Here is a 14,499-nt window from a genome sequence, read left to right as displayed (position 1 = left end):
TATATAAATTTTGTTCTGCTTTACACCAAAAAACGTACATGTACATAAGTATGCCATATACTATACACTATGTTTACAGGGTTTTTTTCTTCTCAAATCTTTATGCCCAAGGGTGAAACACTCGTCCCAGGGCAAAAGCAGTAGTTTCAACTGAGTAGGGGTGAGTTCACCCCAGGGCAAGCATCAGAGGGTTAAAATAGACTCTGAAGTTTGATGTTATTATTGCAACAATTCATCTGAAAATACGGTACATTGTGTACTTTGCGCTTTATTTCTGGCTTTTCGACCGATGCAAATCTAACCAACAGCTCATAATATTGGACCGCATACAAATTGGATAAAAAACGTCAGTTGAATTTTTCTTGATTTAAGAAAAAGGCAAACATGTTTTTTTACTCCTTTCACTCCTAAGTTAGATATTATCTGTAAAATGATATTCAGCCTCTCTGCTTCGCAGACCGCGAAAATCATGTGAAATCATGTTTATGATCAATCAAAATGAATGCTTACCGGTAGTGGCCTATTAGCTTTCCGGTACCAGAACTAGGAAATCCATGCTTATTCATCAGCTTTATGACGTCATGTTTAACGGACTGTACATGTAGCATGCACGATGATGTGGAAGTTCATTTAAGTTCAATGTGCAAGTTCATTTAAACATTCAATGATTTGATAGGGAACTTTTGTCGCATTTTTTATATACCTTTCAAATGTATCTGAATTTGGTAATTTGAACTTGGCATGTTTTATGTATGTTGCTGTACCAGGTCAAAAACTCTGATTGTGAAATGAAATGCAAATCAAATCCACGGGATGAATTCCCAGCGGGCCAAGATAAACAGGTCTGCACAACTTTAACAAGTCTGAAACAACACCGGGTTATACTCCAGGGAGAGCCCCCCCCCCCCCCCCCAAGCCCAATGTGAGTTCACCCTGGGGATACATGTAGATGCTCAGTGTGAAAAGGCCTCATGTGATTGTGACATAACCTGGCTTGCACAAGTAGTCTGCACAGCCCTCTATTGTTCCGGCACAAAGCCAATACAAGTACAGGGTACCGGTACAATCAGCCCCATGCAGGTCAATGGGTACATACCGGTACATGATACAGTACTTATTTACAAAGTATAGCCAGCTTCTTTCCTAGCACATGACCCCACAATGTAGTGACTAGTGATCAATGTCTCTTGCCTCCTCTGGTGTTCATCCATTAACAGGGAAATATTGCTGACATTGTTGGCCCAAAAATAAGACAAATGTACATGTATACATACCAGCACAGTGCCCAGCTAGCAACATTACTTGGATCGAAGGTTAACAAGTCATAATAAACACACTGTCTCCAGAGGACCCACAGTTCTTTATTTTTCCCAGAGCTCAGATAAACATAGCACAATTATGGTCTAAAAACCCTGAATCACCATAGACACAGAGCATAACATTGTTGCATACACATACCGATTCATATCCTTTATAAAGTGCTTTTCTTTTAAACAGTAAAGTAGTCAGTTTGATTTGTTATAACTAAACGTGTTTGTGTTTTGGAGTGCTTTGTTTTTTAGGAGTTGGGATGGGCTAGGGAGTAGGGACTAGTCCATTTTTACAGCCATTAACTAAGCTGTGTTGATATCAGAATTTTCAATAATATATAGGAAATCCAATATCGGAAATCCAATACATGTATCATGAATATTTGCTATATCGTTTAGGCCTATCCCATGTAAAAATTAAAGACCAAAAAATTAAAGACCAATATGATCATTGCTGATCATATTTTTCAGCCCCCAATATGCACAGATTAAAAACTCCTAACTACAGACCCTGTTAGTCGACACTTGACAATTTGACAGTTGTCCTGCACTGGACTTCATTTGGTTGACAACAGTCTCCACAAAGTTGACAACAGTCTCTATTAGTTTTACCCAAAAAAAGTCCAATGCAAACATATCTTTGCATACATTCATCTAGAAAGCCCCCTACAAGGCCAATCCTAAAGAAGCAAACAACAAATATTCCACTAGGCCCTGCATTTTTAGTGTGGATTTTAATACAGAACAAGACAACACCCACTTCACAGATTGGGCGGCATCTTAGATCTTTAACTTAAGGAGCTTGTAGAATGTGTTAAGCCTACTCACCACCTCTTCATAAAACCTCTACTATGGTCTTTGTCTCGGAATACAAATGAATAATGGAGGAGGTTGGTATTTGGAGGGGAGGCCCAGTTGAGGGGTGCTTGATGAGTGCAATATTCAAAAAAGAACAAGTGGTTTGGAAATGATGGGCAGGCCTATTTGATGGGATTAGAGTGGATCAGGATGAATTAGAATCAAGTGAAGTGAACTTTTCAAGACAAGTTGCTTCATAAAAACACCTACTTGTAGGCTTCTTGAGCTCAAAGTGGTAGGACCTGAACAATCTCCTTTACGGCGCTGACTTCGCTGAGTATCATTGTAAAGTCTTTATATTAACACATCAGGGCCAAAGTGGTATGACAATTAAAATTTCAACTCAAATGCCACTTTTTTTCAGGTATATATGTTTATATACAATGGGGTTGTAATCCACAAAAACAGTGTGGGTACGTGTGCACTGGTACATGTACAATGTATTTCATTTTGTATTTCAAGAGTTGTATTCTAGTGCAAATACCATAGTACATGCATAGTGTGCACAGCCACAATCATGGCTAAAATCCCCAAAAAAGGTGTTTTTCTCTTTTTTTTAAGCCCTTATTGTACTTCTGACATATACACAGCCACAATCATGGGTACCCTTTTTGTTACAAAACGACTAAAAATTAAACTAGTCACTTACATGTAATCAAGTCCAATATCACAATGTTGAAAGGCAAAGTTGATTCTTCCAGCCATCAGGAAAAAACATGAGGCAGAGCTACGAAGTGTACCTTGTGACTTACCGTTAGGTCTAGGGTATGTTATGTTGTTTGGGTTTTTTCCCAATTGGTCAGTAGCTTGAAAGTACAAGTGTAATGTCCATGCGGTCTACAGGTGTACACAATGCATGTGTGCAGTACGTGCGATGTGAATGGAACTCAAAATGACTCGGTCCCTGCAATATTGAGCCCAGAACAAATATTGCATATTTACTTACACAGTACAATGGACCAGAGCTGCTAATCTAAGCTCACCAACACCTGACACGCCAAACACTTTCTCCTGGATAACTCCTAGCAATCCCATCTGGACTTCATGAAGCCCCGTACAGAAGACATATTCCCATTAGAATTACCAATCAGTACATGGTCAATTTACTTGGCCATGTCATTTCGTAGGTGGTAATTTCCAAGGTCTTCTCGGTACAACTACTGTATGTTGGATCATAGATGCAGTAGGCTTCTGGTGTGAACAAAGAGTGTGTCCAGTTAAAAGATGAGAGATGTGACTTCTAATGCTCATTGACTTGCTTATTGATCCAAGGAGGACAGGGCCAAGCACCTGATCTATTATTACCCTTTTGTACCAATGGCACATGTACCGGTACATGCGTGTACTGTACAGTGTAATGTTCATAATGCAAGGGTGTTAGTGTGGTACCTCTAGTCAAAAATCACTTAGAATGTAATGGGTTTTTGGGGGGGTCGGGGTTGAAATAATAATTTTCTACCGTTTAAAAAAGTGCACTTTCTTACCATAAAGGATTGTCCCATGTTTAATTCACTTGAGAGGAAAAGATACATAAACAAATATGATCCAGTTTTAAGTTCACCACATGGATCCTTCATAGTGTGCATACTTGTGTACACATACTTGTTCCGTAACTGAGGGGACTACACACGTGATGTCCCATATTATGGGGACCGAAGATGCTATGGGGACAGCAGAAAGTCCCCATAACTCCGTCCTAATTTGTTTCCCAAACAATAAAAAGTTCCCCATAAAGCGGTGATGGCCCGCCTACACATGTACCGTACATGTAGCAACACTTCTCGTTTTTTTCCCTTATTTTATTGTAAATTTCATGTCATTCATCCTCTACATGTAGCTGCCACACAGTTAACTTTCTTTTTATTAAATAACCCATTAACCATGAATTACTACAAAGAAAAGGATTGACAATATTGACAATATTGAAAAGTGAATGAGGCTCTCATGATATGTCAATTGATATTATCAGTGTCATTATACACTGTGTTATTTTAATCACGGAATAGAAAACAATGAAAGTACTGTTATACCCTCCTGAGCTTTTGTACTTGCACACCTTAATTTAAATAAAACTCAACCAACTACAAAACAGAGTGAATATGTGCACCTTGAACACTTGATTTAATGAGCATGCCAAACTGCTGGTCAGCCTTCCATGTGCATATTTAGGTTCACAATAATATCTACCCCTCCGGGCCCCGCCTCCCATGCAACACAATAGAGGTGAGGTGGCATCAGACAGTATTGAAGCTAGGTGAATAGTACCCTACTGAGCTCATGCTGTGCCTGTTCAATTGACCAAGTGTTGACAGCTCAACAAAATCAGCATGTAACTGCCACAACCCTGGTTTTAGAGTAAAAGCTCAAAACAAACTACAGGTACTGAATTGTATGTGTTCAACCTTTTATTGCAAGAAAGTCGTTAGTCTTCAATGTGCAGTCAAGGAGGTCAAATCTGAATAAATTAGCTGAATGCCCATCGCCACTGTGTAGTGCGAGCAGTTTTTACACTTTGTATGTTTTAAGATACCTCTACAAGTACCGGTATATGACCACTAGATACCCATCACAAAACATAGGAATAATTCCTGTTAATGAGTTTGAATGGTTGAACAAGACCAAGCAAGATCTATACAGCCTGGTGTTGTACCGGTAGTGCAGTACGTGGTCTTGTTGAATACATGTAGTGTTTTGTCTGGGGCAGCCCCGGGCTAGGCCACTCACTCACTTGCACCCTTGTCGGCACATTCTCTTGATTTTTTAGGAAATTATAACTTTAAGTCATTTTTGCAAGGACCTACATTCATGGGCCTACAATAATTAATTGTTGTGGATTTGTTCTTGTCTTTTAAACTGTTTTTAACACACGGGGTGTTGATTTTCATGTTTTTAATCATGATGGTAAATAATAAATAGAATTGAAATACATTCATATTAATCAGTAATGTACATGTCAAACTTTTGTAAGGTAATTGATACACTACATTTACAACATACTCGAGATGTATGCAATTAAAAGCAGAATCACAGAGGTACATGTACAATGTATGTCCTACTGTATTTCGCTGGCAAAATGGAGCAGCTTAATATGAGCAAACAAGATACACTGAGAGTAAGACAACTGCCCCCTTACACACTCAAACTGTAAAACATGAATGAGTTGCAATGTGGAAAACGCATTCATATTGTCCCATTTTGTCTCACCCAAAATGCTTCTCAACAATTACTGCTGTTTGTATTTCATCTAAAAAATTGATGGTGATTAAGAAAACATGAAGCAACTTCAAATTCATTTATCCTTTGTATTAACTAAGTACATGTGTACCATCTCGGTACACACTCGGCTCAAGAAAATCCCCCCCCCCCCTATATCGCTTGATTTCAGATTTGATTTTTTTCCCCACAAGCATACACAACATCAATACATACACAACATCAAAGGGTCAGTGGTAATACACTGCTTCCGAATCACTTAGTGAGTGAATCACCTTTAGCAAGGGAAAACATGCAAACTACAATAACCCAACCAAAGCTATTCAATATTAACAATGAATACACTCCACCAACTTGTCTGATCAAATTAAATGATTTCTGGTCACTGGTTTGCCTTCATTGTTCACTATTATTGTGTAAATTTCCAAACATTCTCATTTCAAATTACCAGGTGCAAAAGTCAACTCTGTGATGATTTAATTTCAAACATTTTGATTTGTTTTGGGTTTCATTTCTGTTTTTGGTTTTTGGGGGGTCTGGTTTGGTTTATTTTGTTTTGTTTTGTGTATTTTATTTATTCAATGTACAAAAGCCACAAAACAATATTGAACAACTAGAAGAAAATGTACTTTAAAAAGGGCTGCCTTTACATTGACGAAAGGCATTTAGGCATTACACACGAAAGAGCAGTTCTTCAGTTCAGAGGTGTTGGTAAAAATTTGCTGTTTGTGCAAGAATGGCGCTAACTTGGCAAAGTTACACCAACAGACTGCTTCTCCCCGATACAAAAAGGGTGAGGCTTTTTCAGCTCAATGTTTTGATAGGCCGGGGGGGTAACAAATATAGTGTGTATGCAGTCTTTTCACGAAGCCAGCAGGGATTTTGCGGAGCTGAATCTGGGCACCTTTCTGTGCGTTTGTTTACTCATTATTCAAGCCTTAAATTTGAATTCCTTTCAGATGTCAATCCCATGTTTAGACAGCACTTCAAGTTGGCTTGGGTAGCTTGATACTCAAACCACAGTTTTCATTTCCCCTTCATAAAAATCCTTTCATATTGTACCCAACAGTACACCAATTTCCTGATTGCAACGGCCATTGGTGGGATTAAGTGACAATAAGAGGTTTCTGCAGTGAACTGGGCTTGGCTGAATCAGACCTAAATTCCTATTTGAATGCAATGTAGTGAGTGAAAAAGACAGCGAGTTGCCGAGTTGGTGACAACTTGATACATAAAGTTGTTCTCCCTATACTATATGCCAAGTTTCACATCCTGAAAAATTGATTCATTTGTTTTGTTTTATTTTGTTGTTTTTATCCTTCTATTTTTATTGTTACAAAAAAAGTTATTCACTTTCAATGACACAGCATGACTAACACAACAAATGATAGCATGGGCGATAATAAGATTTTTTTCATCAGTGCACAGAATGAGGAAAATTTCAAATGTAGCGTACAATGTATTTAAATGTTTGACATGTCCTTTTCTTGTACTAAACACAAGTTACTGATTAAACTAATATAATAGGCCCCCTATTGCCAAACCAACACAAATGTATTTTGTTGACCTTTTTTCTTATAGTTTAGTCACTCCATTTCCAGGGATCTTCTGTGAGAAAAATCCACCCTGAATGCTTTGACTTAAAACAGCAAAGATCTAACGGAAGACCTCAAAGTAACATGATTTACCATTGTTACACGTTGTTATGGTTTGATACGCAATAACCCACCGCAGCGATAACCCACCGCAGCGAGAAGGCCCTATCACGATCAACCAATATCACCCACGAACCCGTCAGAACAATGTGTTGGCCAATTTGTGCTGGTTGTGTAATGCCTGCGCACCTGTTTGGCCAAATATATACGCAGCGCGCAATTCAAAATAGTCATAGCAGTTCCGAAGCAAACTCTCAATTTCTTCCAGTAATGTGAAAGATGCAGCAAGACATTTGTGTTACTACACTGGTCAGCTCTTTTGTTGTGTGTAGTATTGTGTGGGACTGAAAATGAACAGTAACTGCCTGCAGAAGTCGTGCATGCACAGTAATTTCCCCCAATTTCGGGGGGAAAAATTTGGAGTTGGCCTAGATGTTATTCCGACGGGTTCGTGGGTGATATTGGTTGGTCATGATAACACCCTCTTGCAGCGGCGGGTTATCGCTGCGGCGGGTTATCGCATATCTAACCATAACAACCATCTTGAAAAATAGCCGGTCAGGCGGCCATTTTCGAGGGGGGGGAAGGGCCTCCTCCTTCCTTTTTTTTCAAAAAGGCAGGACGCTAAACATGTTTTTGTTTTTTATTTTACCTTTAATATAATGGCACATTTTAAAAATAGAAAAATGTAACGCAACGGCACAAACTCACCAAGGACCAAAAACCTTTGACCCAGCACAGAATACATCACACAAAATCGATTACCGCGTGCAGTTGGTCGTAAGTGCACGCGCGATCCGGAACTAGGCAAAATCACACGGTCATTTATTGGTATATTTTCAAATATTGCTATTAGAGACTCTACAACTTATCTTGATTCAACAAACATTCGATGGAAGAGTTTATACGACTGTACTACTGTATGAACAAAATATTCAAAATCACACGGTACAAAGGATGTTCTGAGGAGAAAATTTATTGATTCCCAGCTCCTGTGATTTTCAATAAACGTTCCAAACATGTCATACGCCTAGGCCTAGTGTGAGTCAGAAATCTCGCCAAAAGTCCTTTTCTAAAGATTTTTATCCAAAAGATCTTTGTCTTTTGTGTATCAAGAAGCTTACATTTTCCTTTTCAAAGTGCACTTCGTCAGAAAAAAAAATTATTGGAGACTATAAATCCAAAAGAGGTAGGCTAGGCTTTTATTTGAAGCGATCCGGAACTAACGAGTAACGTTAGTCCGAGTAGCTTTGACCCAACTTATCGCCTTTTTAACATTCGGACATGGTCTGGCGATAATAGGGTCCAAGTCGATCCGTATATATGCCGAGCGACACAACGCTCACATTGACCTAGCTGGAGTTACCTCAGCCCTAGATTTTATCATTGGGTTGTCATACAGGGCTGGAGGATATTGTTAACTTGGACTACCAGGTACAAAAATGAATTCCAAAATGTGCCATTTTGTCCCCATGATGAGCTCCGCGCGTATGCGGTGTCAATTACCATGCACACACAGCGAACGCACCAGTCACACCAGAGTCACACTTGCCAACTGCACGGCGCGGTGCGGCATGGCACTGAAGCGCGAGTCTAGTATTTAGCCCCATTTTGAAATCAGTTGATTTCCCTCTCATGTGCAAAATATTGAACAAAAGTCTCCTTTAAAAATGGAATTGAGTCTGGAAAGTTGGTTGGTGAAATACTGAGGACCTTTTCTTTGCCCCAGTAGAATTTTTGAAGAAATTTGCTGGCCAGGGGTGTGAGTGACCACTGATAAAAATAGCTGAAAACAGCTGAAAAAGGTGTAAAAAAGCTGAACTTTGGAAATCTCCTATACTTTTGTACACAGCAAGTGAGGGGGAAAAGCTGAAATCCAAAACAAAAAAAGCTGAAATCAGCTAAAAAGCTGAGATTTCACACCCCTGCTGGCTAAACTGTGAGTAAAGTGGGCCTGTTAGTTTTGCACATTTCAGAGCACTCCAGAGCCCTGTCTGGGTTGGCTCAGTGCGGAAAGGGCATATTTTTCATCATTTTGGCCTAAAAACCGACAAAATCCAGCGATGTTTGTTATGCGCAACTTAAGTGAGTATGTCATGAGGTATTGTACGGAGTTTAGGGGCAAACTGTGCAGCAGTTCTGTGGGAAATGTCTGTATTTTGATGGACATTTTTGAACTTACATGTACAGTGTAGTTAGTGTTTTGTGCTGCAAACAATTTTGCGGGGTTCTGTGTCTATGAGCTCCGCTCATGCGGAGCATCATAGTTCTAGGAGTAACAAGACCCGGTAATTTTGAAAAAAGAGCAAAATATTCTGGATTTCTGATAAACTTACCGCTCACAATTAAATGTGTCTACCGAGTTGTGTCATCCATTTCATGGCTAGATCGTCGAGCGCGTGTGTGACATCACTATTGAAGAAAAACAAGTTGTGCTGAATCAACGACTGTTGCGTGTAATGATTTGTGCTCCGCGCCAAAAGCCGATACTGTCATATACGGCGCGGGGCACATATCATTACACGCAACAGTCGTGGATTCAGCGCAACTTGTTTTTCTTCAACAGTGACGTCACACATGCACTCGACGATCTAGCCAAGAAATGGATGGCACAACTCGGTAGACACATTTAATTGTGAGCGGTAAGTTTATCAGAATATTTTGCTCTTTTTTCAAAATTAGGCCCTACCGCTTGTTGGGAACAATTAAACTTATGGCACGTATGGCATGTCATAAATGTGTGGATCTGTCCAGGGTAACTGTTTTTCTCATTTGTTTTCTCTTTACCAGTTTTTTGGGGCCTTTTCTCTCCCAGGGTATGCACAAAAATGCAAACCGTGTGTCAGTGATTTAAATGTGTAGTCAAAGTATGCCGATTCGGTGGAGTGCTTGTATGGAGGGTACCGAAGTTCCAGCACTCCACTCAGTAGAGCTATACAGTCGTTTTCCTAGTTACGGATAGCAAACATCATTCAGACAGCTTTCAGCTCAACTACTCCCAAATTCAAGTGACATTGGTTAAAAAGTTTACCTTGAGTGATGGAGATACTACATAATAATTTTCCAAATTTAGGCTCTTTTTGTTTTGACTTTACGACGTCAAAAGTACCAATGTCATTTTTCCTAGTTCCAGATCGGTTCAATCAGTTCAGAATCGATCAAAAACTGCTTCACGCAAAAAAAGAATCACGCGAGAAAAAAAATTTTTTTCAGCCAGAGCTTACCGAATCAAGCATATCTTCTGATAAGGTATTATTTCATTTTCCCAAAAAAGTTCATTCAAGAGAATTCCACCAAATTTGAGAAAAACTTAAATGATTTTGAAACGTTTGTCTGCAGCACAATGGCACGAACTCACGCACGGACCAAAAACATTTGACACAGCACACAGAATACGTCACACAAAATCGATTAATGTCGTAAGGGACGAATAAGTACACGCGCTATCCGGAACTAGTCAAATGCATACGGTTATTCATTGGCGAATTTTCAAAAATTAGAGACTCTATAGTCCGAGTAACTTGGACCCAACTTATCACCTTTTTAACATTCGGACATGGTCTGGCGATAGTAGGGTCCAAGCTAATCCTTACATGCCGAGCAACACAATTTTGTCTTTGACCCCAAAACCCAACATTGCCCAACAAAAACATCAGATTTCACCCTCAAAATGGCCGACAAATTACTAGATACGCCACCTGAGGTACAGGTAGACATCGATGATTAAGATGGTTGTACTGAAGTTTACTTACGATCCGGATGAAAAGTGAAATTTCCCGTTCAATTCCGAAAGCTCCCCTCTCGATCGTGAACACGTTAAATTTCCGACTCTGTTAATGTTTGAACGACGCGATGTGGTCTTCATGCCCAGCGTACATTCGATGGTCCCCGTATCCCGAGTGCGATTCCATTACCGAGCGCGACGCATCGATTATGATAATGAGTAGACTGGATCTCGTAAACACTGGTACATTTCTAACAATAATAGGGAGTCGGGAACTAGGACAGCTTTTATGGGCGGAAACCAGTTCAAGCTAGTTCCCAACTCCCTAATATTGTTCGAAATGCACTTGTGTTTACAAACGAGGTCCACGGAAACGGAATTGCACTCGGGATACAGGGACCATCGAATGTACGCTGAGAATGAAGACCACACATCGCGTCGTTCAAACATTAACAGAGTCGGAAATTTAACGTGTTCACGATAGCGAGGGGAGCTCTCGGAATTGAACGGGAAATTTCACTTTTCATCCAGATCGTAAGCAAACTTCAGTACAACTATCTTAATCATCGATGTCTATTTGTACCTCAGGTGGCGTATCTAGTAATTTGAAGGCCATTTTGAAGGTGAAATCTGATGTTTTTGTTGGGCAATGTTGGGTTTTGGGGTAATCCTTACCTTTAGGACCCCTTTCCTATATAAGGTTTAAAGACTCACCAGCTGACTAAGTGACAATCAAAAGTGACATTCTGATATTTCTTGGCACATTTGAACATTTGGCAATGACACCTTCTTGAATATCAGCAGGTTTAATTTTGTAGAAAGAGGGCAGGGCTTTGATTTAAGAGGGGTTAAAGACGACGATGACAAACAGAAAATATATTAAAAAAGCAAGATGGCGAACTGCAAAAAAAGGTAGGAAATTCAAATTTTCTTCGAAAGTGCTTTCGAAATTACAACTAGGCCTAACATGAGTTTGTCTGAAGAAAATAGACTGCTTTAGCCTGCAAAATTCACTTTGGTATTGGACAGTCATCTGCAAAAGTCAGTTTTGAACAGAACTCCTACAAAATAGAGGTGTCCTAAAAGTAAGGATTAAGGACAAAATTGTGTTGCTCGGCATATAAGGATTAGCTTGGACCCTACTATCACCAGACCATGTCCGAATGTTAAAAAGGCGATAAGTTGGGTCCAAGTTACTCGGACTAGAGACTCTACAACTTATTTTTATTCAACAAACATTCGATGGAAGAGTTTATACGGCTGTAATGTATAAACAAAATATTCGAAATCACACGGTACGAGTGATGTACCGAGGAGAAAATTTTTCGTCGATTCGCAGCTCCCGCGATTTTCTACAAACCGTCGACCAAACAAGTTAAAGTGCGAGTCGGAAATCTGGCCGAAATTCCTCTTCTATTTTTTCTAAAGATTTTACCAAAAAGATCTTCGTAGTTCGTGTATCAAGAAGCTTACATTTTCCTTTTTAAAATGCACTTCATCACATCAGAAAAAAAATATATTGGAGACTAATCCAAAAGAGGTAGGTTTCTATTTGAAGCTATCCGAAACTAGGAAAAATCCGGAACTAGGAAAACGACCATGACGACTGAACGAATCGCCTTTTTACATTTGGACAAATAGGCCTAGCCTATTTAAAAAGGCGATTCATAGAGTCCTACTCGGACTATACGATAACCATTCTCACTTTAACTTGCCTACAGTACCTCCAAGCATTCCTTCCTCAATGCTCCAAGTCCAACATGTCCAGGCCAAGTGCTTGCTATGATTAAAAAAGCTGAGATTCTGAGATGAAGCAGCTTGGTAGATCACTTCGACCGACCATTTATTCTCTGCGATCATCATCCACACAACACATGCACAACGTACATGACGCACGTACGTCATTACAAATACAAATCCATTCCATACAAACTACACGTATTATGGTTTGACATACACAAAACATGTCTCGTACGGGGGCCGGCCGGGGTACGTAACGCGTACGCCGCCGCGCATCCGGCACGTGTTTTGAACTGTCACTGGCAGAGGGCGCTAGAGCAATTTTTTTTAAAGCCTGGGCAGGCCAGGATAGTGACTGATAACACAATCACTTGGTACGGCACATGGTGGTCGGTCGGTCGGTCGGTCGGTCGGATGGTATGTCTGTCTGTCCCCGAAAATTGACAAAAGTATGGTGTTCCATATGTGCCATGATGCCCATCGGCGTCGCATTTTTAAGCTCTGGCAGGCCTCATTTTGATCGATTTCATGCAAGACTTTCATGCAAGACTTCTTGCAACACGGCCAGAGCTTATTGTGCGCTCGATCGCACTTGTTACCTCAAATTTCATCAAACTAGCTCTAGTCCGAGTAAGTAAGACTCTACAAATCGCCTTTTTTAACATTTAGACACGGTCTATCGCCAGACCATGTCCAAAAGTTAAAAAAATAATAATAATAAAAAGGCGATTTAGACAGTCCTAGTTACTCGGACTAATCTCCGAGTTCGCGTAAATTATATTTTGGCGCGGTTCCGATTTTATTTTAAGTGCACATGGTGCCGGTGAACGTTTGTCTATATGATATTCGCTGATTAATTAGGCAAGACCCCACCTCTTGACCTCTAGATTTTGACCAATCAGCGGGCGCTTCCTACATGTATATCGGGTCTTCGGTCATTCATCCGTTGCTCGTCATAGACAATGGATAAAAAAAAATGTGTCACGCGCTCTGAATGTATCATTTTACGCGATATCGTGCCCGGCTGTTGTTGTATTACAAAACACTGCATTCGAATTTACCAATCAAACCATTTAGTCCTGATTTGGGAATAAAATGACGTCACGATTTAGTAAAGTCGACTCCGATTGGCTGGCACGCAGCTTGCATATATATCTGCATGTCTAGACATATCAGACGTTATACTGGAGACTAATTTGCTCATAATGGGTGATACTCAGACTAGGTGAACGTTTGGAAATGTCCCCAAGAATGAGAAAATAATTTTCTGACAAATTTGTAGTTGGGAATGTGAGTGGAGATAATCATGATTTATCAGGATTTATCAATTTTATAGTTGTCCATATACAGTCCCAGTTGTTGAGGGCGGGGGTAGATTTCAGCAGATTATTTGAATCATCGTTTTTGGCGATGGATGCTTGATGAAATCGTCACTAGATTTAGGTGGCAGTGTTTCACTTGCAGCAATGGTTTCCGCCTTGTCGGAGGTGTTGGTTCAGACATGAAGAATGCCAGAAACATTGTGCTTGGTTGACAGGTGATTGGCGTTTAGAGCGATGTCCTCGATCTTCGCCCCGCGCATGGCAGATGACTTTCTTTTTCTCTCACTCTTCTGGGTGTGTCGCTTGATCATGGTGAAGTCACCGACGACCAATCTGCTGTGGTGGCTGGGTTGGGAGTACATAGGTGATTTGGTCTTTGCAGTGTTCCGTTCCCTGTGCTTTTGCGATACTGGACCAGCTGCTCGTGGAGAGAGGTCTTGTTTATTGAGGAGTCGGGCTGGTTGGGGAGTGTGGTGGAACATGCATGCATGTTTCTTGCAGGTTAGACACTGGGTGTCAAGGCCTCGTAGTAGACCACATGCTAATGCAGCGGTTTGTTGTTGTCACCACTTGACTGGCTTTCCCCGTGGTCGTACTTGGACGGTTCCGACTCACCGGGGCACGGGGCGGGAAATTTGAATGGGCATCGGCACCACGGGCTGATCAGCATATCAATG

The 14,499-nt window shown here is 40.4% G+C and overlaps 1 protein-coding gene across 3 annotated transcripts in view; it reads right to left on the bottom strand.

Annotated features, from left to right (window-relative positions):
* The window catches only part of LOC119719193 (ly6/PLAUR domain-containing protein 6-like), a 61,874-nt gene extending 49,133 nt beyond the window's left edge, over positions 1 to 12,741 (bottom strand). Inside the window, exon 1 of one of the 3 annotated variants that reach the window (XM_038188553.1) lies at positions 12,466 to 12,741. The gene's annotated coding sequence lies outside the window, so the exon portion shown is untranslated. Of the gene's footprint in view, positions 1 to 3,114; positions 3,365 to 12,465 lie in introns of those variants that run through there. The other 2 variants (XM_038188552.1, XM_038188554.1) reach the window with 2 other exon arrangements.
* Positions 12,742 to 14,499: the final 1,758 nt, after the last annotated feature.

The sequence above is a fragment of the Patiria miniata genome, unplaced genomic scaffold, assembly GCF_015706575.1.
Source record: "Patiria miniata isolate m_02_andy unplaced genomic scaffold, ASM1570657v1 HiC_scaffold_8, whole genome shotgun sequence".
Taxonomy (NCBI): domain Eukaryota; kingdom Metazoa; phylum Echinodermata; class Asteroidea; order Valvatida; family Asterinidae; genus Patiria; species Patiria miniata.
This window is presented reverse-complemented; position numbering and strand designations above follow the sequence as displayed.